This window comes from Otolemur garnettii, unplaced genomic scaffold, assembly GCF_000181295.1.
Source record: "Otolemur garnettii isolate 467f Iridium unplaced genomic scaffold, OtoGar3 scaffold00146, whole genome shotgun sequence".
Taxonomy (NCBI): domain Eukaryota; kingdom Metazoa; phylum Chordata; class Mammalia; order Primates; family Galagidae; genus Otolemur; species Otolemur garnettii.
In genome coordinates this window covers 1,072,131-1,097,223 of record NW_003852541.1, presented here as the reverse complement: position 1 = coordinate 1,097,223, position 25,093 = coordinate 1,072,131, and the positions used below count along the sequence as shown (strand labels likewise).

General features: G+C 48.0%; 1 protein-coding gene and 1 pseudogene across 1 annotated transcript in view; one reads left to right on the top strand and one right to left on the bottom strand.

Annotated features, from left to right (window-relative positions):
* Positions 1-25,093, bottom strand: part of SORCS2 (sortilin related VPS10 domain containing receptor 2) — a gene marked incomplete at its 5' end in the record, with an annotated part of 551,249 nt that overhangs the window by 93,560 nt on the left and 432,596 nt on the right. The gene's annotated exons all lie outside the window — the stretch shown is intronic.
* LOC111728238 lies at positions 15,734-16,992 on the top strand (annotated as a pseudogene).

Genomic DNA, 25,093 nt, shown 5'->3' with positions numbered 1-25,093 from the left:
CTGTGTGGCCAGGCCAGGAAGTCACCACAGACCCCGGCTGTCCTCCACAGTGACATGTGGCGGACAACTGTGTGGCCAGGTCCGGCTAGGGAGGCCAGCCTGAGGCTCCTTCCATTGAATTCCTGCATTGTAGCTTCTCATCCATCTGGCCAAGTCCACACGGGACACATTGTCCTGAACCTCTCTCAGGTCAGGAGGGCAGCTCCAGGGTCATGTCAGCGTGGGTTGCCATGGTGGGCCTCTGTCTCCACCAGGGATGGAAAGGGGGAGTGAAGGACGGTATTACTAAAAACCGTCTAATGGAGAAAAATAAACTATCTAATACGAGAAAAAGAGAAAACTCACAAGACATAATTGCCCCTTTGAAGAAAAAGATCACAGCACCTAATGGCCCCTTTGTCTGTTTAACCACCTGTGGCTGTGTAAGTTCCTTTCACAGCACTTGAAGAGCTCCCAAGCAGACAGCAGGGATGACAGTTCCCTCCCACATTTGCCAGACTATGCTCTGAGGACCCTAATGGGCCAGCCTCCTGGAGAAGAGAAAGAAAAAAAGGAAAGCGAACACACCCATTTCTGACTTTCGCTGTGGCAACAGTAACTAGTTTTTTCTTTTCCCTTTGTCCCCCTAAAGCCCCCAAGCCCCTTACCCTAGAGCCTAACTGTTCCTTCCTTCTTTGTGCCATGCCTTTGCCTCCCTTGGGAAGTAAAATAATTTTATTTCTTTCTATCCTAATATTTGTGTCAAGAATTCTATCTCAGCCCATCCTGTTTTTTCCCACCCTAACAGGGAGCCCAGAATACTTTTCTCCTGGGCCAGGGAGGGTCAGCCGGCCTGGGCCAGCCAGGCAGGTGTGGGTGGGTCCCAGAGCCACTTTGCTGGCATTCCCCTGGCATGATGGGGAGGGCAGGGCCAGGACCAGCCCGTGGTCAGCTGAACACGGGTCTCCATGCCTGCAGCCTCACTCTGACAATCCGTTCCCCATATGGGAAAACACCCGTGAATCCTTCGTGGTTCCTCTCAGACCCAGGGAGAAGTCCAATCTCCACAGGTAGCTCCTTAGAGCCTTTCAGAACTGGCCTCCCTCCCAGCCTCCCTGCCTTCTGAGTGCACTGTGATCTCAGCCACATTCCCCAGGGGGGTGTATCCCTCCTCCAGGCCAGGACACAGGGAGCCGAGCCAACCTCCACGTTTCATGGAGGGTGGTCTCTTCCTTTGGCTCTATCAGCCTTGTTATTACAGGGGCCATGTTTATTTTAAATGAACTTCTAATTTTGTAGAAAAGTTGCAAAGATAGTCCAAAGAGCAAAGAGTTCCCATAGACCACCCAGCCAGTTTCCCCATTATTAATATCTTACATTGGCACGGGACATTTGTCACAGCTAAGAAACCAGCATCAGGACATTAGCATTATCAAAACACCACACTGGGCTCAGATTCCATCAGTCTTTCTTTTCGCCATCCTAGGATCCCACCCAGGATGCTGTGTTACATTTACTCCTCACGTCTCCCCTGGCTTCTCTCGACTTGACAGTTTTCAGACTTTCCTGGGTTTGATGACCCTGGCCGTGTCGAGCAGGACTGGCCAGGGCTTTGTAGACTGCCTCTCACTCGCTGTGGGTTCTCAGGAGGAAGTGCACAGCGGGCAGGCCTGTCATCTCATCCTTAGAGCAGCTGGTGCTGGCCGTAGCCACCTGGCCAAGGCGGTGTCTGTCAGGATTCCCGCCCCCTTCCCTCCCTCTCCCCACTGTCCTCTTCGGAAGGAAGTCACTGTGCTTGGCCCACACCCAGCGGGGAGGAGTCACACCCCTCCCTGAGGATGGAAAAGCCACATAAATTGTTTGGAATTCTTCCGCACATGATGTTTGTCTCTTCTTCCCCACTATTTACTTATCCAATCATTTATTTATATCCCGATGAACTCACTAATATTTAACTTATATTTTGAGTTGTAATTCAATACTATTCTATCTATCTTGTGGCTCAGCCTGCTACAGCTCTGGCCACTGGGAGTTCCTTTGGTGTAGCCCTGTGGCCCTGGACATGTCCCCATCATCCTTCTCCCTGTCAATGTTCTATGGCGCATGTAGATCATCTGGGTAACCAGGAAGAATGAAGCACGTCCCCCAAATGTCTCACACATGGTCCATTTGGTATCCAAGCTGCCCTTGTGCTCCACCTGAGGGCAGCAACCCACATACTGGGCTCCATCTGGGCCCTTAGGCTGGGGAAGCCCAAATTCCCCTCATCAAAGCACTTTTTCCAGAATGCGTTTTTCAAAATGTTCTTATAGTGCAACTATTTTCCACTATCTTTTTTTTTTTTACCTCTATCATGGGCCTGACATGTGCCTGGAGTTGACCCGTGCCCAAAGGATGCGGGAATGAATGCAAGCAGGAATGGCTGAATGAGTAGCCGCATCTCGGTGTGTGACTCGTAAGGGAACTGTTTAACTTTCCCCTATGGGAGGAAAACATCCTTATGAATATGTAAGTAGCTTGGAGAGTAAAACTCATTTTAAAAATGAATTCACTTATTCCTCTTCACCATTTGAAGTTTCACACATCAGGGAAGACTCATTCATTCATTCATTCTTCCATAGTACATACAGAACGATGTATACAGTCCAAGCAAGGATTTGGGTACAAGAGGGATTTGTGAGAACAGAGAAGAGGAATATAGCATCTAGGTACAGGGCAAGTACCAAGCCAAGTAGGAGGGCTTCCGGGAAGAGGTGACATCCAGATAATTTTTGAAGAATGGATGGAAATTTGACTGGCAGGCCTGGGGGAGAGCAGAGAGGACAGCATGACCAAAAGCAGGTGTATGGGGGGCCCTGCCCTGTCCCTCAGCCATCCTTACCTTCCCAACGCTTGGGCTCCTGGCATCAGCCACACCAAGCTCCCTGTGCTCCTCCAGTTGGCCGAGACCATTTGTATACCAACCAAATTGTGTGTCCTGTTCCCTCAATGGGTAGAACGCTTGGTGGTATACAGATACCCCAACCTACCACTGGCAATTCAGAATAAAACCTTAAATTTCAAAATGACACAAAGTGCATGTGTGATAAAATCAAAATAGCTAAAAAAAATAATAAAAAAAAATAAATAAACAAAATAAAATAAATAAAAATAGCTTCTTTCGTATTCTGGACAAATACGATAAACGTGAATGTTTCTCATTTATTTTTGGTGTCCATCTTTGTAGGCGCCCCCAGCATGAGCTTAGCTTGTTTTGATGAACGGATATACTTTCCTTGTTAGCTGCTGGTGGAACAAAGAACCTTGTTCTTCAAGGTGCTTTGTAAAGGTCACCTCCTCCAGGAAGTCCTCTCGGATACAGATGCATTCCACCCCTTTCCCTGCCCCCTCCCAGAATCTTCTGCACACACGTGCTACAGCCCTGGTCTGGTATTCTCATGACAGGTCTGCGTCTCCTCTAGGCTGGGAGACTGACAGCTTGGTGGTGCCCAAGTCTTCCTCATTACCATCTCCCCAGCACAGAGCTCAGGGCCTGGCACCCAATAGGTGCTGGGACCCCAGTGCACGAGTGTTGGCATCATTCATACCCCTTGAGTGGGAGCGTCTCTCCCTCACAGCCTGGGCCTGCCAGGCCCTTGTCCGGCCCATGCCCTAAGGGCACTGCCAGAAGTGAAAAGAAGAAGCCCTGGGGACTTGCTTCCAGCCAGGGGCCCGGCAATCTGGATGGGCACTATTTTTGGCTGCAGAGTTGGAAGAGTGAGCCAGGGAAGATGGGGAAGAAGAAAATGCTGACAGGAGAGGATTATCGGAGCAAAGAAAACAAATCAATTAGCATCGCGCCAGGCAGAGCTGGCAGATTGTTATTCCAAATTGGGAACCAGCCTCTATTTTCAGCGGCATATTTTTAATGCTTGCTATTCCGGGGGGAACATATGGTACCTGCAATAGGTTCCGGGCGCCCATGAGGCAGAGTGCTTTGAAATCAGAGGCAACATGCTGAAACGTGTTGAAGGGAAGTGTCTGACAGATCCATTTCACTAGCGGACAATCCACTGGAAGCCTAAGTCTCAGCAATGGCTATGCAATTTGCCAGGTCAAGGACAGTAAGGGGTCAGGTTAATCATTTATCTTTTTACATATTCACAGTACACCTTCTAGGAAGGTTTAATCATCCCCATTTTCTCAGATAGGACAGCTGAGGCTAGAGTGCCTGTGGGCCCTGTGGGGATCATTCCTCCGGCCCTTCTCTCCCTACACGGCCCAGTTGCATCACAGGACAAAATCACTGCCCATGGTGTCACCACATCTGCCTTTCAGGTAGCTAACATAAACTGGGGGTCCTGATGCAATAGACTTGGAAGAATCTAGAAAGATCCCTCCCATAACCAAAGACTAGAAATAGCAGCCAAAAGTCTGCAGGGCCATCTGGAGCTTCTGGGATGATCTCCGACCATGTGAAGAGGAAGGTGAGGCTGGGAGGGGAGGTGCTTCCCATCCCTTCTTCCCCCTGTTCCCTTGTCTCATTCTTTAAAAGCATTAATCTCCTGATTCTGCATATACTTACTGAGCCCTGGATGCAGGGATCTCTGCCTCTGTTGGGTCGTAGCACATGGGACGGTGCACCAACCCCATGAGCCCCCAGGCAGGAGGGCCCCTGGCCAGGCTGACTGCAGGGTAGGAGAAGCTGTCAAGATGTTTCTGCAGAAGATGAGGTGCAGCTCACGGGCAGGGGACAGGCCTGCCCCATCTGAAAGCACACCCCGGGCAGACGGAGGGCAGACGGAGGACAGATCCTGAGATACACTGGGCTAAACCTGCCATCCTCTCTTTGCTAGGCCAAGGGTTCTGCCTGAGCCCAGAGCCTTGGACACCTCTCTCTAGCTGTTCAAAATAAACCTACACCTCTTTGGCTCCCCTCTGTGTGTCCCACCTGGACTTCAGCTTGGACTCATTTGTCTGAACCACCCCTGTGATTAAGTCCTGTCGGGACCAGCTGTGGCACCTCTTGGCCCACTGGACGCTTACAAGGACCTTCATCTGGCCCATGTTATCCTCCCACTGCAAGGCTTCCATCCTATCTCCTCCAAAAGGTGGTGCCAGTGTCCCAGGTGGCCTCACAGCAGAGCCCATCAAATCCTGACTCTCAACTCTGCAAGTTAAAAGAAAAGGAAAACAAACAGCTCCCAGAGAAGATTTCCCACCTCGGCTGGAGCTCTGGCAGCGCGCCCTGCTCCACAGATCGCTGGTTTCTATTCAGAACTCTCTATCCATGGAGGGTTTTTTTTTAGTTTGTCCTTTGCTAAGTTAGGCCTAAAAGGTCCCCCATCACAGCCCCCAGGACTGGTGTCATCTGTATTTGCCTTTATATTTAAAATCCAATCGCCTGTCTATTCCTGGCCAGACAGATGTGCCTAGCGAAGGATACTAGGTTTTGACGTGGAAAGAGGGAAGCAGTGGAGGCAAACAGGCCCTAGAGCATCCGCCCCCAGAGCTGGAATTAGGATGTGCCCAGACAGCCTTCCGCATACCTGGTGAGTCACCCAGCTCAGCCCTCCCAGCCGCCGCTCTGCTCTCTAATGAATGCTCTTGCTGGGGTATTGAGCACAGACTTGGGCTGGCTCTTCGGGGTTCGTGAGCAAATTGTCCCCATGATGGTCCTTTGGGTGCCCTGAGTGAGGCAGAGGTCCAAGATGCAGAGTCTAACTCATGTGGCTTTCCGCACATCCTGCCCTCATCTTTAAATTCTGTGGTGAGGTTCCCCATTAGGCAACAGCTTTGGAAGTGTCAGGGAAATAGGGGCACTATTCATTCTCTTTGTCGCTTCCTTTAAACAACAAAGATCTATTCTGGAGAGGTCAGGAGTGATCTGGGTTTATGCAAATTGAAGACCTGCGGGATCACAGCCCTGCTGGAGCCCTTGGGAGCTCCTGGTAGTGAAGCCTCTCTCTCAACCTCACCTGGGACATGGCTTCCATGTCACCTGAGTTCCAGCCATCCTGGACACCCCCAGCACTCCATGCCCTGCCTCACCTCTCCCTGACTGTGGCAGGGTAGGCCTGGGGGGCACACCAGAGGTTGAGGGTCGATGAGGATGCCCAGGTGGTTTGAAGGTGAGATAACCTCGGGCAGAGGTGGTGGGACTGGAGAGCAGAGGGCAGATGCCAAGTACATTTCAAAGCTTGTACCAGTGGATTTGGTGAGTAAGAAATAAAATGGACAAATGTGGAGCCTGCTAAATTTTGGGCATAGGCCAAAGGGTGGCTGGTGGTGTCTTCACAGAGGCAGAGACACGGGAGGAAGGGCTGGTTTAGGGGGCTGCTGAGGCTCCTGAGGGGTACCTGGTTGACGGAGGGGACGGGGCTCAGTGAGGAAATCTGTGCTGCTGGTGGGTGCTGAGAGCTCCATGTACAGATGCTCGGCTGGGGTCCTGGGAGCGGATCAGCTCAGCCAGGGATGGCGCAAAGTGAGAAAAAGCACTGGCCTGAGGGACGGACCAGAGGGACCCTGCAGAGAGGAGACTGAGGGGAGACTGGAGAGGGGCCCCTGGCCTCTGGCCCTCCACCTGTCCCCACCCACCTACCCCCTTCCTCCTCCCCCACCCTCTTCCTCCTCTACTACCTGCTCCTCCCCTCCCCCTCACTGCAGCAGCCCCACCAGGCTATCTCCTGTCTGTGCCCCTTGTCCCTGTCCTGGGCCCTCTCCCTCTGTGTTTTTTGGGTGTTTTTTTTTTTGAGACAGAGTCTCATTTTGTCACTCTCAGTAGAGTGTGGTGGCATCATAGTTCACAGTAACCTCAAACTCTTGGGCTCAAGCAATTCTCTTGTCTCAGCCTCCTGAGTAGCCACAATGCCCACAATGCCTAGCTATTTTTTTTTTTTTTTAGAGATGGGGTCTCCCTCTTGCTCAGGCTGGTCTTGAACCTGTGAGCTCAGGCAATCCACCCACCTCAGCCTCCCAGAATGTTAGGATTACAGGCACGAGCCAATGCACCCAGCCTTACTCTGCATTCTCCCCAAAGGTTGTGAGACTGGATCCTTCTTTTAAAGCATTTTTTAAAATTTATTTTTATTTTCATTTGTATTAATATTATTTTTAATGGACAAATCATAATTGTATACATTTGGGGGGTCTTATGCAATATGTGGTACAATGTGGAATGATTGAATCAAGCTAATTAACATATCCATCACCTCACTTATTTTTTGGTGATGAGATATTGGAAATTTCACAATAGCCAGGAGAGTAAATTTCAAGTGACTGACCGCTCTAGACTCACAGCTGTCAGCTCTCAGGCCTCTCTCAGAGGCCCCTCCTAAGCACACAGTAGGCCCTGACTCAGTCACTCTTTCATTGTCTTAAAAGCAGTGACTGATACTCTCCAGAAGCATCCTTCTGCGTTATTTTTTTATTGCAGCACAATAGACACGACATAAAGCCCTGCCCTTTATCCCTCTAGCACATACAGTTGGGGCTGCTGTGCAGCCATCGTCACCACCCAGGACTGGTCTGTCATCCCAAACTGCAGCTGTGTCCCTGTTAAGCACCAGCTCTCCAGACCCCTCCTCTCACGTTACTGTCCACTCACGGTCCAGACCCCCACTACCACCCTGGCTGCACTGTCAGGGGACAGGTTGCCTTGTTTATTGCTGATTCTCAGGCCTCGCCTGGCACACAGTCGAGAGGACATATTTAACACATCAGGGAGGGACATCCTGCTCTGTGTGGTAATGTTCCAGCTGTCTCAGCGCTTCTAAGCCCCATCCAAAACCCCAGAACTAGAGCCTGAGGCCACATTCCTCCAGCCCCCTCAGATGCTGCCAACAAGCTGCCTTCACGCACGAGCTCACAGGCGTGAGAGCAGAGACACCACGTTCTCCCGCTGCTTCTCTGTGCTGGGGCTCTGCCAGGGTCTTCAGCTTCCTCCTGGGGACCACTCCTTGGGTACAGCAGGGGCAGAGAGAATTGGCAGCTCTTTTCTGAGCTTCCTGTGCTCGTGTGCCTTTGGCCTCTCTGACCTTCATGCGTAGCACTCTGGTCTACCGTGTAAGGAAGCCTCCAGGTCCCTGCATTAAACTCACCCTGCTCCATGTGCCTGCCATGGTTTCTGATCAAGCCTTGACTCGTGGCTGCATCTAGAAAAATTTCACCAATGCCAAGGCCTGATCTCAGCTCCTTCTCTCATGCTGCCTGACAGCTGGCCTGCCTTTCAGCACTTTCTATTCAGAAAACATTTTTGGCTCATCCGTTCCAAAGGTCTGGAGACTTTTCAGCTCTTATCTACCAAGACCAGGAGTTCTGCTAAGACATTTCTAGTGGCTCTTCAACCAAGAGGCATATCATGAGTTAGCAAGAGCATCATTTTCTGAATAAAATGTTAATAGAACCTGTTGGTGAAATAGGAATTGGGGTAGGGCTGAGTTGGAGAGACCTTTTGGTACTTGTTTATGGTGAGGTGAAAGGGATTCCCTCAATTCCTGTGACATACATTGAAACGGGCAGGCTGCCCCCCTCACCTCTGAGGCCTGCTCACTCGTGCACACTGCTTTGCTGGCTGATGGCAGGTGGTGTGGGTGGTGCTGCCCCTCTGTCCCTAGTTATAGCTGGCCCTTCTCAGTGGGGGGGGGGGGACTCCCACTGTTCTCTACTCAGCTGAGGGGATTTTAACAAACTCATAAAGGAAGAAAGTGAGGCAAGCAGTTATCACCAAGGACTTGGGGAGGTGGGAGGTACCGTGCATGGATTTGCATTCTTCCTTCATTAGGGCAGCATGTGCCTACTGTGTTAGGTGCTGGGGATACAATCGTGAACAGGACAGGACACAATCCCCCTCCCACGGGGCCACATCTGAGCGGAAGAGACACGTAGTGAAATGAGTGAAGGAATACAATAATTTCATATAGTAGGAAGTTCTAAGTTACTACATGTTATGTGTATATGTACGTGTAAACACAAATACACACAAGACCCACAAGTACAGGTATCTTGTATGTAAAGGGATGTACATTTATACACACAAATATATAGAAAACAATAGAGTGAAACAGATCAGGGCATTAAAAGCTCTGTTTGGGGGAGATAAGATGACGGTCTTTGCTCTTTCTCTCTGGTTCTCTTAGTATATATCATGTTGCCGCCTGAGTGAGGTACCCAGTGAATATTTGTGGAATGACTAAACACATTTTTTAAATCGATATTTTTAAATGAATGTGTTAAAGTTTATAATCAGGAAGAAATCCAATAAATAACATACATTTATAAAAGAGGAACATGCCTGTGAGCAAAGGCCTAAGAATGTATGTCAGCAAGAAATTTTATTTTATTAAGATTTACTTCTAGGTAATCTATAAACTGTCAGTCATTAATACCTTTAATCCACCTGTCTTTCTTTCCCTTCCCTTCCTCCCTCCCTCCCTTCCTTCCCTCCACGCACTGAAATTTCTCTGGGGACTGAACACAAGAGTTCAGGAGGAGGGGGGGCTGTGTACTTTGCGCCCAATGCACATTTTAGTCACCAGCTCAATCATCACCTTACAGTCCAGCTCCTGAGTCCACCCCCTTGGCCCAGGTGATGGTGGCTTCTGGCTCCCAGCTCATCTCTGCACAGACTTGGACTCCTTAGAGTGGGAGGCACGGGGCACCAAGTGTGGGCCTGGCTCGGTGCTAGGCAGTGGATCCTCATTTTATTTTCACAACAGCTATACATGGGAGATGTTCTTGTCTCTCTTTTACACACAAAGAAACAAAAGCTTGCAGAGGTTCCTGCTCAAGACCACACGACCTGTGAGCCTTGATGCTGGCACGAGGCTCTGCTTCACTCCACAAGCCCTGGTCCTGCCTCTGTGTCCAGACTTGAACTGACAAGCCCCTCTGTCCCTAGTTATAGCCGGCCCTTCTCAGTGGGAGGGGGGAGGATTTAGTAATCATCCATTCCAGCACGATCGCAGAGCTGAGAGTGAGGAAAGAGCTGGTTCAGTTTTAATAACTGGCCCGACAGTTGCTGAAACACCAGAAAATGTCCCCAAGAACATTTGTAAAGTGAAGGGAGAGGTAAACTTCCCTGTGGCCATGAGGCTGACTTGGAAAATCTTGTGCCTGATCAATATTCACTAAATAAGGTTAATATACTTCAGGACATATAAAAATAACCCATCACCAATATTGCACAGCCCCAACTTATTAATAATCTTGTCTGTGGCATTTATGAAATGGAAAGCTCCCACCATCCCCCTCCTCTGAGCTTACCAGTGATCTCAGTTCTCTTAAGGGGCTTATGCTGAGGCTTTAGAGCAAACACGGTTTAATTGTGTTTTGTTTGGCTGTCTGAGGACATTTTGCAGACGATGCTACAAAGCCTGTTTGCTCGGGCAGGGTGCAGCGATGGCTAATTCTCTGGAGTGACTGTGTTTTCAAAGATTGTCTTTTATCAGGACAGTTGCATTAACTATGTACGATTAGATCTGTGAACAATTTGTTCATTTATCTGCCCCCTAATTGAACAGGGGAAGGCGAGGGAACACGTCTTGGTACCTTTGTGTTATGCCTTTTCAACAGCCTGGACACGGCCTCCTGGGTAAAGATGACAGAAATAACTGCGGAATCTCCTAAGGCTTTCTGTTCAAATATTTGAGATTAGAAACCAAGACATCATTGCTGCTGCTGGCCAAGTCAGTGAAAATATTCTGGTAGCTTCAACTAGAGGCCATTCTCATCACCTTCCCCTGAGGTGGATGCCCAGAGCCTAAAAGTGAGTTGAAGACACTGAATGGTCAAGGCCATGGTCACAGTCCTCCACTTAGGCATCACTGGCATTCTGAGCTCATAGAATCAAGTGCAGACAGGGCTGAAAGGGCCTGCTCTGCACCCTCCTCACATCCAGGTGAGGACACTTGCCTCCTCGGGAGCGGCTCCAGTTGGGGTCTGCAGCTGACACCAGCCCAAATCCTGGTTTGTCTGGGCTCCCCCTCACGCAGACAGCAGTGCTGGTGATGAAGTAACCACACGTACTTCCTATGTGCCATGACCTGGACTAAATGCTTTGTATATATTTCCAACAATCTGCTGATGAGGTGGTTACCATTATTAGGCCTGTTTAATGGTCTCAAGCAAGTGAACCCAAGATGACAGTAACCACACAAGCACTCAGGGTTGGTGAGCTAGGCAAGGTGGTCAGAGCCCTCCCACCACACTGCACAGGTGGGTAAGGGACACACACTGCATGGCCCCTTCTCTTGGCCTCAGGCCTGTGGTGGTAACTGTGCTGGGACAGAGGTGCAAGCTGGCTGTCCCTGGCTTCCTGGAGCATACAGTCTAGTGGAGAGACAGGTAATGACCAAGGAAGTGTGTGTATGGGCGGCTATGAACCCCACGGAGGACTCAGACATTTGACGATGAGAGCCATGGGTGGACATCACCTTGTCAAAAAGGGCTTTGCAGGAGTACAGATGGAGGGACGGGATGGGGACAAGAGGCCACGGATGGGGAGAAGGGGGCCATAGACATGGAATGACTATGGAAGAGGCAGGACTAGACACCCACTGGGGTGGGGGAGCAGTGAGCCAGAGAGGCCAGCGCCTTCCTCGGGGCTGGAGAGGAGAAGGAGCAAGCAGAGAGGAGGGACAAGGGCAGAGAGCAGGGTGCTGGGGAAGTCCCAGCCACTGAAAGCCCAGACAGCAAGGTTTGGAAGTGCTCCTGCTTGACTGGGTGTGGTGACTCATGCCTGTAATCCTAGTACTCTGGGAGGCCAAGGTGGGTGGATTGCTTCACCTGACGAGTTCAAGACCAGCCTGAGCAAAAGCCAAGACCCGGTCTCTACCAAAAATAGAAACACTGAGACAAGAGTGACTTGAACCCAAGACTTTGAGGTTGCTGTGAGCTATGATGCCACGGCACTCTACCCAGGCAACAGCTTGAGACTGTGTCTCAAAAAAAAATAAAAAATAAAGTGCCCCTGCTTGTCAAAGGCAGGGCACTGGTACCCCTGATTGTCAGTGGGGGAGTATTGGTCCCAGGAAGGAACAGGGTGGCGATGGTGCCATTTTTCCTCCTTTCTAACCATGTGTTCAGACACTGGCAAGTCCCACTGTTTCTATTCCTCAGTGGCAGGGGTTGGTCATGAGCTCTGGCCCCAGGATGACCCCAGAGCAGAGGCTTCATAAGTGGTAGGTGAACTGAATAAATACCCAGCAATAAGGGAAGGATAAGTAGTCTGTTTTGTCAATTTCTTCTCATCCTTCCCACTGCAAATGAATGATGATTTAATTAAAGTTCTTGGGGAAAGAGGTTTGCAGTAGATTTCCCAAGGGCTCTCAGCAGCCATGTGGAGGCCCATGTGAACCAGGGCTGTGGTTTCCAGTGAGAACCTTCAGCTTCAATGTTTCTGGATCGAGAAGGATGGATACTGTCCTCCATGCAGCCTCCAGGGACCTGCACCCAGGGCACTGCAGGGGGCCTGGATACGCTCTTCTACAGGTGCAGGAGGAAGAGCACAGTAGGTGGGAGGGCTGGGCAAGGTGTGGGCTGGGCCAGCATCTTCCTGCCACTCAAGACTTGGTGACACCCGGGAAGTGTGTGTATGGGCAGCTATGAACCCCACAGAGAGCTCAGGCATTTGACAATGAGAGGCAAGTGGAACTTCAGAGTCTCAGAGCTGGCGGGGGGTCCCAGCAGGCCAGAGCATGTTCTGATGTTAGAACCACTGCAATCCTGCTCTTCCCTCTCTGTTTGTATGCCTCCAGGAATGAGGGGCTCCCTACCTCACCAACAGTGAGAGTGTTTGCTTTATAATAAGCTCAACTCTGCAAGACACAGAAGAAAAGACTTTGGAACCTGGACAACACATCCTGAATTCTGATTATGCACATACAGTGGCTCCCCTCGGAACCTTGATTCCACCCTTTGAGAAGAACTGGGCCACGCACCTCCTTGCTTCCCTCTCTGTGGTCTCTTCTTTCCACCCGACCTTCAGGTTGGGGTGAGGGCCTGGTGAGGAGCCCACAGGTCCAGCTTTTCTTGGCTCTGTGAGCATCTCTCCTTCTTGGGTCCACCCAGGGACCAGGCACGTGCTCCTGGGTGGGACGTAGGTATCTTTGGGCCTTATTCAGAGCAGAATGCCATTAGAATCACACACCATCCCTGATAACACTAATAGCTCACAGGGTTGTTGTGATAAGCAGATGTGACAATGTGCAGGGTTGCTCGAGCCAGCAATAATAATTACAGTCACAGCAACAACAGCAGAGGCAGGAATAGCAGCACCCATGGGCACCTGCTCACGGGTTTTATGTGTGTCTACTCACTGCTGCCTCCTGCTACTGCCCCCACTTTTCAGAGAGGTTGATACTTTGCCCAGAGGTTGCTCAGCTCATATGGGGCCGAGCTGACCCAGGGAAGCCCCGGGGACACTGCTTTAAGCCCCCAGTCTGTCCTCAGCCCGAAACCTGCCTTTGATTTGATTTATTCATTTGGTTTCTGTATAAGATTTTATTTGACAAAAGGGTTTTGATGGTCTTTTAAAAAGAGTTTTACCGCCTTAGATTTCATCTGGTCACTACCACCCATGACTTACACACTCACACATACACAAACACACACGCATTTGTCATGTGAGGAAGGTGTGTGAACGAATGTCTCAGGAGAGCCCGGGACATACTCCTCAGCTCCTGGTAACTGAATGCCACCTACGGGCCAGGCTCCAGCTGGGCAGGCTGCCCACACCCCCATTGACGGGGCCTGGCTGGCCACACATGACGCCCACTATAAAACATTCTGGGAGTCCTCTCCTCACTGTCACCAGCTGTGGGTCTCAGGGCCCATCTCCCCCAGCCCCTGCTGCCCAGGGTGTCTTAGTGGTAGATGGACCCTGGCGGGGGGCAGGGCAGGAGAGGAGCAGATGCAGGGACCCCTCAGGGGCTATGAGGTACTCAGGGCTGGCCTACGGCCAGAACCGTGGAGACTGATCTGCCTACTTGCCCAGGGGAGTGAACCCTACCACAGGGCCCTTGGTGGTGGCCCTCTGTGTACTAACCCCCAGGTCTACACTTTAGCTTCTAGCCCATATGGAGCGGGCGAAGAGCTCCTGTCCTACTGACCTACAGGCCAACCCCTAGGGAGAACAAACACTAGCTTTGTCTTGGGCATTGAGTAACAAATGCCCACTACCTTGATGATGGCATCAGCCTCCAGCCTGGCACTGTGGCCACTCCAGACTCCCAGGCCCCTCAACTGTCCACGCTGGCTGCTGACAACTCAGCTTCCCCCTTCCCCAGAAAATTGCTTCTGCCGATGGGAGCCCTTTGCTGGGAGTCATGCCATCCCCAAGTGGTCCAGACAATGCCCTCTGGATGCGGGGGCAAAGGCCAGGGTCTCGGTATCCTCAGGGTCTGGCACACGGCTGGGTAGAACCCCACAATCATGGGCTGCAGGAAGGAATATTGACATCCGGGTCCCCCAAGGGCTAAGAGAGAGGCTTAGATGAGCTTCTCCACACAGGGCCTGTCCGTGTAACAAAGGCAGACACTGCTCTCAGCAGGGCCCAACTGTGTCTCCTGGACTTAAGACCAAAGAAAACATCAAATACTGTGGGAGAGGCCAGTGGAAGGGTGGGGGCTGGTCTGGAAAACCAGGTGGTCCCTTATGGTTCTCTGACAAGGTCAAAATCTTCAGCAGCAAAGTGGGTGCCAGGGGTGTGGATAGTGCCCAGTGGTCCCAGGGCCAGATGAGTAGGAGGAAGAGGAGGGAAAGGAGGAGGAAGATGGGGTGCTGCTGTGTTTCTTGAGATGGAAAGACCAAGTACCTGGGGATGTGGCAGGGTAGGGCTGACAGAACGCGTCCCAGGACTATCTTTCCCACGGCAGCACACCCTGATGTCTCACAACACAGGCCCACAGCCACCTGCACAGGTGTGCACACAGATGTGCTCCCAAAGCAGCCCTTCCCCCGGGCATCACATCACATGAGTATAGGCCTCACATTTGCTCCTGGCAGAGCCTCTGGAACCCTAGGGGTGGAAGGCAGATAAACCCACCATGGCTCCTGCATGAGGACTGCGACAGGGAAGGCACATCGCTCAGTGCAGCCTCCATGGGGACACTAGCCTCCGAGGAGGGCTCCCTCTCCAGGGCCCACAGCCCATGGGGCTGAGCTGGGACCTCTAGCTGCCCAATACTGACACCAGGAGGGGAGACCTTCCCCATGTGGAGATTGCCCCTGGTGTCCCAGCATGTGGACTGAGGAGGTGACCAGATTGGAGTGAAGTTTTACTGCCAGAACTCCTGGGCCATTCTGAAGGAAATGCCCAGGAAGCCATGCTTCCAGAGTTTTAGAAGGACATGCCCGCCTTCTGGATTTACTGGATAAGATTTCCCAAAAAATGTCCCCAAGAGCCTGGCCCCAGTGGAAGAAAATGTGGGGATTCCCCAAACTGGGACCTTTGCCATCTGCCCCGTGCTGAGCACATCAGCCACACCTGGCTGTTGTCAACTGACACTCACTTAAAGGGAAGCTGCTACTTATGGCTGGCATCTATTTGCCAGGCACTGAGTGTGCATGAATCTCATCTCCTCAGTCCTCACAACTGACCCTAGACAAGGGGGATAGCTTCTTGGAGCCCAGAAAGGTTAAGCACCTTGCCCAGAGATATACAGCACATGTGTAGGACTTGGGCTCACATCAAAGACATTGCTTCACAGGAAAGATTTTATTCTCATAGCTGCCAATTAAAAACATCAAATGTGGAGATGGCAGGAGCTCTTTCACCATGGCTGGCGGGCCGATCTCTGAGCAGAACCAGGATGCCACCGTATACGTGGGGGGTCTGGATAAGAAGGTTAGTGAACCATTGCTGTGGAAACTGTTTCTCCAGGCAGGACCAGTAGTCAACACCCACATGCCAAAGTGTAGAGTCACAGGCCAGCACCAAGGATATGGTTTTGTGGAAGTCTTGAGTGAGAAGGATGCTGACTATGCCATTAAGATCATGAACATGATCAAACTCTATGGGAAACCAATACATGTGAAAAAGGCATCAGCTCACAACAAAAACCTGGATGTAGGGGCCAACATTTTCATTAGGAACCTAGACCCAGAGATTGATGAGAAGCTGCTTTATGATACTTTCAGTGCCTTTGGAGTCATCTTACAAACCTCCAAGATTATGCAGGACCCTGACACAGGCAACTCCAAAGGTTATGCTTTTATTAATTTTGCTTCGTTTGATGCTTTGGATGCAGCAATTGAGGCTATGAATGGGCAGTACCTTTGTAACTGCCCTATCACTATGTCTTATGCCTTCAAGAAGGACTCAAAGGGGGAGCGCCATGGCTCAGCTGCTGAACGACTTCTGGCAGCTCAGAACCCACTCTCCCAGGCTGACCACCCCCATCAGCTGTTTACAGATGCACCTCCTCCACCTTCTGCCCCCAATCCTGTGGTATCATCATTGGGATCTGGGTTTCCACTACCAGGCATGCCTCCTCCTGGCTCCTTCGCACCCCCAGTGCCACCTCCTGGAGCCCTCCCACCTGGGATACCCCCAGCCATGCCTCCACCACCTATACCTCCTGGGGCTGGGGGACATAGCCCCTGATCAGCAGGAAGCCCAGGAGCAGGACACTCATATCCTCACCCATTTCCTCCAGGTGGGATTCCCCATCCAACGATGTCTCAGATACAACTGGCACACCATGTCCCCCATGGCTTAGGACACCACCATGTAGGACCCCCAGGTTCTGGGGGACAGCCACCACCTCGACCACCACCTGGAATGCCTCATCCTGGACTTCCTCCAATGGGCATGCTCCCCAGAGGGCCTCCATTTGGGTCTCCCATGGATCATCCAGGTCCTATGCCCCTACATGGTATGCATGGACCTCCTCCACTGATGCCCCCTTGTGGATACCCTGGCCATCCATGCCCCCCACCCTATGCTACCAGAGGAGACCTCTCCCTCCACCTAGACCAACTCCCTGGCCTCCAGTTCCCCCTCATGACCTGCTCTGGGGCCCTCTGCCTCAGTAAATTTGCATTCTCCTTCTTCTTGTTATACTCTCCCTATATCTTTTTGAGTCCTTGGACCAGTCAGAGTTGCTGTATTAATATTTATGCACCAAACCAGAATGCACCTCAATTTATAAGAGATACTCTAACAGACATGAGCAACTTGATTTCCTCCAGCTCCATAGTAGTCAGAGATTTTAACACTCCTTTGGCAGTGTTGGATAGATCCTCCAATAAGAAGCTAAGCAAAGAAATTTTAGATTTAAACTTAACCATTCAACATTTGGATTTAACAGACATCTGCAGAACATTTCATCCTAACAAAACTGAATACATATTCTTCTCATAAGCCCAGGGAATATATTCCAGAATCGACCACATCTTAGGTCACAAGTCTAACCTTAGCAATTTTAAAAGAATAGAAATTATTCCTTGCATCTTCTTGGACTATCATGGAATAAAAGTTGAACCCAGTAACAACAGGAATCTGCATGTTCATACAAAAACATGGAAGCTAAATAACCTTATGCTGAATGATAGCTGGGTCAGAGACCAGATTAAGAAAGAAATTACCAAATTATTGGAACAAAATGATAACGAAGACATGAATTATCAGAACCTCTGGGATACCGCTAAGGCAGTCCTAAGAGGGAAATTTATAACACTGCAAGCCTTTCTCAAGAGAATGGAAAGAGAGGAAGTTAACAACTTAATGGGACATCTCAAGCAACTGGAAAAGGAAGAACACTCCAATCCAAAATCCAGCAGAAGAAAAGAAATAACTAAAATTAGAGCAGAATTAAATGAAATTGAAAACAAAAGGATTATACAACAGATAAATCAAAAAGTTGGTTTTTTGAAAAGGTCAAAAAATAGATAAAACTTTGGCTAACCTAACCAGGAAAAAAAAGTAAAATCTCTAATTTCATCAATCAGAAATAGTAAAGATGAAATAACAGACCCCTCAGATTTAAAAAATCATTAATGAATATTACAAGAAACTTTATTCTCAGAAATATGAAAATCTGAAGGAAATTGACCAATACTTGGAAGCACACCACCTTCCAAGACTTAGCCAGAAGGAAGTGGAAATGTTGAACAGGCCTATATCAAGTTCTGAAATAGCATCAACTATACAAAATCTCCCTAAAAAGAAAAGCCCTGGGACCAAATGGCTTCACAACAGAATTCTAGCAAACCTTTAAAGAGGAACTAGTACCTATATTACTCAACCTTCTCCAAAATATAGAAAAAGAAGGAATGCTACCCAACACATTCTATGAAGTAAATATCACCTTGATCCTCAAACCAGGAAAAGACCCAACAAGAAAAGAAAATTATAGATCAATATCACTAATGAATATTGATGTGAAAATATTCAACAAGATCCTAACACACAGAATCCAGCACACGTCAAACAAGTTATACACCATGACCAAGTGGGTTTTATCCCAGGGTCTCAAGGCTGGTTCAATATATATAAATCTATAAATATAATTCAGCACATAAACAAATTAAAAAACAAAACCAAACCATATGATTCTCTCAATTGATGCAGAAAAAGCTTTTGATAATATCCAGCATCCATTCATGATCAGAACACTTAAGAAAATTGGTATACAAGGGACATTTCTTAAACTGATAGAGGCCATCTACAGCAAACCCACAGCCAATATTGTATTGAATGGAGTTAAATTGAAATCATTTGTACTCAGATCAGGAACCAGGCAAGGGTGCCCATTGTCTTCACTGCTTTTCAACATTGTAATGGAAGTCTTAGCCATCGCAGTTAAGGAAGAAAAGGCGTTCAAGGGTATCCATATAGGGTCAGAGGAGATGAGATCAAACTTTCACTCTTCGCAGATGATATGATTGTATATCTGGAAAACACCAGGAATTCGACTACAAAACTCTTAGAAGTGATCAAGGAATACAGCAGCGTCTCAGGTTACAAAATCAACACTTATAAATTGATAGCCTTTATCTATACCAACAACAGTCAAGTTGAAAAAGCAGTCAAGGACCCTATTCCTTTTACAGTAGTGCCTAAGAAGATGAAATATTTGGCATTTACCTAACAAAGGACGTGAAAGATCTCTATAAAGAGAACTATGAAACTCTAAGAAAAGACATAGCTGAAGATGTTAACAAATGGAAAAACATACCATGCTCATGCCTGGGAAGAATCAACCTTGTTAAAATGTCCATACTACCCAAAGCAATATACACTTTTAATGCAATCCCTATTAAAGCTCCACTGTCATACTTTAAAGATTTCAAACAAATAATACTTTGTTTTATATGGAATCAGAAAAAACCTCAAATAGCCAAGACACTACTCAGGAATAAAAACAAAGCAGGAGGAATCATGCTACCAGATCTCAGATTATACTATAAATCCATAGTGATCAAAACAGCATGGTACTGGCACAAAAACAGAGAGGTAGATGTATGGAACAGAATAGAGAACCAAGAGATGAACCCAACTACTTACCATTATTTGATCTTTGACAAACCAATTAAAAACATGAAGTGGGGAAAAGATTCCTTATTTAACAAATGGTGCTGGGTGAACTGACTGGGACCTACAGAAGACTGAAACTGGATCCACATCTTTCACCATTAACTAAGATAGACTCTCACTGGATTAAAGATTTAAACTTAAGACATGAAACTATAGTAATACTAGAAGTACAGGGAAAACACTTGAAGAAATCCACCTGGGAGAATATTTTATGAGGAGGACCTCTGGGGCAATTGAAGCAACATCAAAAATACACTACTGGGACCTGATCAAACTAAAAAGCTTCTGCACAGCCAAGAACACAGTAAATAAAGCAAGCAGACAGCCCTCAGAATGGGAGAAGATATTTGCAGGTTATGTCTCTGACAAAGGTTTATTAACCAGAATCCACAGAGAACTCAAGTGTATTAGCAAGAAAAGAACAAGTGATCACATCTCAGGGTGGGCAAGGGACTTGAAGAGAATCTTCTCTGAAGAAGACAGGTACATGGCCTACAGACACATGAAAAAATGCTCACCATCCTTAATCATCAGAGAAATGCAAATCAAAACTACTTTGAGATATCATCTAACTCCAGTAAGACTAGCCCACATCACAAAATCCCCAAACCAGAGATGCTGGCATGGATGTGGAGAAAAGGGAACACTTCTGCACTGCTGGTAGGAATGCAAACTAATACGTTCCTTTTGGAAAGATGTTTGGAGAACACTTAGAGATCTAAAAATAGATCTCTACCATTTGATCTACCATTTAATTATAAATTCCTCTACTAGGTATATATCCAGAAGACCAAAAATCACATTATAACAAAGATATTTGTACCAGAATGTTTATTGCAGTCCAATTCATAATTGCTAAGTCATGGAAGAAGCCCAAGTGCCCATCAACCCATGAATGGATCAATAAACTGTGGCATATGTACACCATGGAATATTATGCAGCCATAAAGAAAGATGGAGACTTTAGTTCTTTCATGTTTACATGAATGGAGCTGGAACATAGTCTTCTTAGCAAAGTATCTCAAGAATGGTAGAAAAAGTATCCATTGTACTCAGTCCTACTATGAAACTAATTTATAGCTTTCATATGAAAGCTATAACCCAATTATAGCCCAAGAATATGAGGAAAGGGTGGAGGGAGGGGAGGGGAGATTAGAAGATGGGTAGAGGAAGGGTAATTGGTGGGATCACACCTACAGTGCATCTTAGAAGGGTACATGTGAAACTTACTAAATGTAGAATATAAATGTCTTAACACAATAACTAAGAAAATGCCATGAAGGCTATGTTAACCAGTTCGATGAAAATATTTCAAAATTATATATAAACCAGTACATTGTACCCCATGACTGCATTAATGTACACAGTGATGATTTAATTTAAAAAAATCAGATGCTAGATTTTGCAGCATTTGTACTAACCTGGATGGAGGTGGAACACACTGTCCTTAGTGAAGCATCCCAGGAATGGAGAAGTATGAATCCTATGTATTCAACTTTGATAATGACAATTAACGACATGGTGGGGCATGGGGGATGGGGAAAGCAGACAGAGGAGGAGAGAGGGGGTGAGGGTAAGGAGAAAAAAATAATAGTGACTAATTCTCACATAAATTGGATTCGATTTTGACTTAAACATTAATTTTTATTTCAACTTGTTAATATGTTGTTTAGGATACAGGATACTGCATCCTCATTTAAAAGTGTATTATGTTTGTAATTTCCTCTTTATAGTAATACATTTTTTTCCAATTTTAATATTAGGTGTATCCAGATTAAGCAGAATGATTTTGAAGTATTTCTTCTCTTTCTATTGTCTATGAGATTTGGCATGATCTGTTTTTTGAAATTATCTTTTATTTTTATTTACAAATATTAGTTGTCTATATTTTGAGACTTTGGGAAAAAAATAATAAGAAGTTAATTGATGACTCCATGCTCAAACCTCAGAGTCAAAGCACTTTATAACAGACATACTCTTATCTAACAATGCGAATGTTACTTTCTTTGCATTACTATTATTATTATTGCTTACTACTTAAAAAAAATCAGATGCTTTGCGGACCCACTGGTACCGGCACCTTCCCAGGCAGTGGGCACGCAGATCACGATGAGACCCCGCCCCCAGGGGGCTTCTAGGACCATGCTTGTGCCTGTACATGTAGTTCAGATAATCTTTAAGAAAACAAAGAAATAAGATAATTTCAAAAAGTGAAAAAAAAGTCACTGCAAATATAGAACAAAGTAATGAAGTTCATGGCCTCGGGTGGGAGTTGTGACCTGGGAAGGGAGTATCAGGAAGAACGTTTCCGCCAAGGCCAGCAGGGCTGCAGCCTGCAGGAAGAGAAGGCAGCAGAGCACCCGGGGGAGACAAGCGTTCTAGGGAGAGAGCGCTCAGCAAAGGTCCTGACACACAGCAAGCAGGGCATTTTGAGGAACATGAGACCATCTACCCGGAGGCAGGGCAGGGCAGGGTCAGAGGGCAGGGGCAGAGTCTGGTCACAGCGTGGGGCAGGTGCCATCAGAGGGTTTGGAGTAGAGGATTTGTGACTTCAAATCTTGAACTTTAGAACTAAAGTGCTGCTTAAAATATCCTTTCTTTCTTCCACACGGCCAACTCCTACATGTCTTTGAAAGGCCACCTCACATGTCTCCTCCACTAGAAAACACTCCCTGCTCCGTGCTGGTGCCCAATCTCCTGTCACGGTTCCACAGCAGTCTATACACACCTCCACTTTACAACTTACTCTTCCTCAGGACAGGGGTTTAAGAGACTCACCAGGCTGAGGAAAGAAAATGTGTTCTAGTCACAATCCATACATGCCCATGAGTAGACATAGGCAAGCTTGATAAAGTCTTGTTGGATGGATGGACGGGTGGGTGGATGGACAGACAGATGGAAGGATGGGAAGGTGTACGTATCTACAAGTGGCTGGATAGATATATCTATATTGGATAGATATATTCATCAATGGCTAGATGAATACTAGATAGATTGATTATACAGGAATGGGTGGGTGAATGAGCAATTGAGCAACTTGGGCGCATGCACGCATGTGTGGATGGATGCAGGAATGGGAGGGGAGGTTTACTGACAACCAGCCAGTCAGTGAATTAATGTATAGATCAGTGGCACTTGGCTGGAGGGGGGCGGGGGGCGGGCAGCAGACTGCAGCATTTGCATGCATAGTGCTCAGAACTGTTGTCCTGGCCTGACTCCTGACTAGCTCCTGGACGAAGCACCGTGATATTCATGTTGCTGGGCCCTGGGCTCCTCACCTTTGATGTGGGGAGAGGGGTGACTGATCTTCCACCTGCTGGGGGTTGGCCAGGCTCAGAATGGCCATGAGGGCAGATCAGGGACCACATGGGCTGTGTAAAAGTCAGGCAGCCCCAAGGAGCCTGGAACAACATGTACCATTACAGAGTTCTCTTTGCCAGAAATCACCTCCAAAATATACATCGAGGGAACATAATTTCCACATGGTTGGTTTTAAAGCCAAGTAATTAAATGGTTTTATAGTCAGTTTTTAAAACAAGCTCTTTAAGTTACGAGTATAAAGCATGTCTCTGTAATAGCCAAGTTGTTCTGTTTTGTGATTTCTATTACAATGTATTTTTTAAATTAGGCAGAAAACACATCCAGCCAGAGCTGAGGTCACTTTATTGCATTCACTTTGGGCCTGGTGTGACCCAACCAACGTACAGAGACTGGGGCTCCTGAGGACCTGGTCTGTGTGGGTCCCCATGCGGGGAGCTGGCCCTGGAGGGGATTCTGACAAGGACACGATGCCCTCACTAGGATGGCAGGAAGTCTGGAGGGTGTGTGCACGTGTATGGACACATGTGGATTTGTGTGCACATATGTGGATACATGTGCACGTGTGTGCAAGTGTGTCTATGTGTGGACATGTGTGCATGTATGCCTGTGCATGAGGACACTCAGAGGGGGGCATCTCTCTCATCCTGGACAGGGAGGGCCAATGAAGCCTCCAGACAAAGGGATTGTGATTGTCGCGCCTGGTGAGCTCACTCCAGCAACAGTGGTTTGGCACCCAGTGGGGGGGGGGAGCACGGGTTCCTCCATACTGGAAGCCTGTCCTAGAGGCTGGAGTCCCTTCAAAGTTAGGGTGCCAGGAAATATAGGATAACGAGTTACACTGGAATTTGCAATAAATGAATAACTTTGGAGTATGAGCATGTCCCAAACATTACTAATTGTTGTGTAAGTATGCAATACACACACATTGTGGTCATATGATACAAATAATTTGTTGATCATATGCAATTCAAATTAATTGTATGTCTTTTAAAATGTGTTTTTGCTGTTGTTTAATCTGGCAACTCGACGAAGGACATGAGCCTCGGAAGCAGATTCAGAGCCTGTTGGTCACCTCCAGTCAGCCGTGAGGCCAGCAGTGGCCCTTCACTGTCTTTGATGTGTGATAAACCCCACGAGGGGGAAAGTCAAGCCTGGGGGTGAACAGAGGAGCCACCTGCCTCAGGGTAAGGAGGCTTCCTACAGATGTCCCTTGCAGGGGGAATCAGAGTCTGGGAAAGTAACTGTGGAAGGAAGTTATTTTGGTAGGTAGAAAATCAGGGAGAGTGCACAGACACCTGGCAGCCCAGAGGGCCTGGGGCACAGCTGTACAGCTGCCTCCTGCACAGACTGCCGCAGGGTGCCGAATGGCTGCTGCTCACCCGATCCATGACTATACCTCCACTTAGGAAGGTGCCTTGGGTAGAAGTAGCCCCAGAACATTTCTGGGGAATGGTTTATCCCTTTATACCAGGAAAAGTGTTCCCTTTCTCTAGCCCAAGGCAGCCCAGTGCCCCTGTGCAGTTCATAGCCTGCCCAATGGCATGTGGTGGTCCAGATAGATGGGTGGGTCCTTGTCTCTCTTGTATTCACTGTTTGCTGCTGGATACCTGGATCCTACAGTGGTGCCAGGTGAATCTCTGATAAATTGGCATGGAGTGCAGGAGGATGTGTGGATGAAGGAATGGATGGACGAGCAGATGGATGAATGGTGAATAGACGATGGATGGATAGATAAGAAGAGGGTGAGGAATCTGTGGCCTACTAGTGGTTTCTTGATTGAATCCAAATTTTATAGAAGAAATATAGATATGCTTTAGAAATAAAAATATAAAAGAAAACCAAAAATGTATTAATACAAAAAAGGGCTTTATTAAAATAGAAGGCTGAAGTTTCCTTGCCCCTGATGGGTAGATGGAGGATGGATCAATAAATAAAAGGATGGATGGGTGGGTGAGTGGATGAATAGATGGATGGATGGGTGGGTGGATGGATGGGTGAGTACACGGTGGATAGAGGATGGATGGTGAATTGATGATAGATGAATGGATGGATGGATGGATAGGTGGACAGATGGGTATATAGATGGATGGGTGGTGAATGGGTGGATAAATGGAGGGAGGGATTGGTGAATGGATGGATGGGTGGGTACATGGTGGATAGAGGATGGATGGTGAATGGATGATAGATGGATGGGTGAATGGGTGGGTGGATAGATGGATGAATGGGTGGATGGATGGATGGGTGGGTGGATGGATGGATGGGTGGGTGGGTGGATGG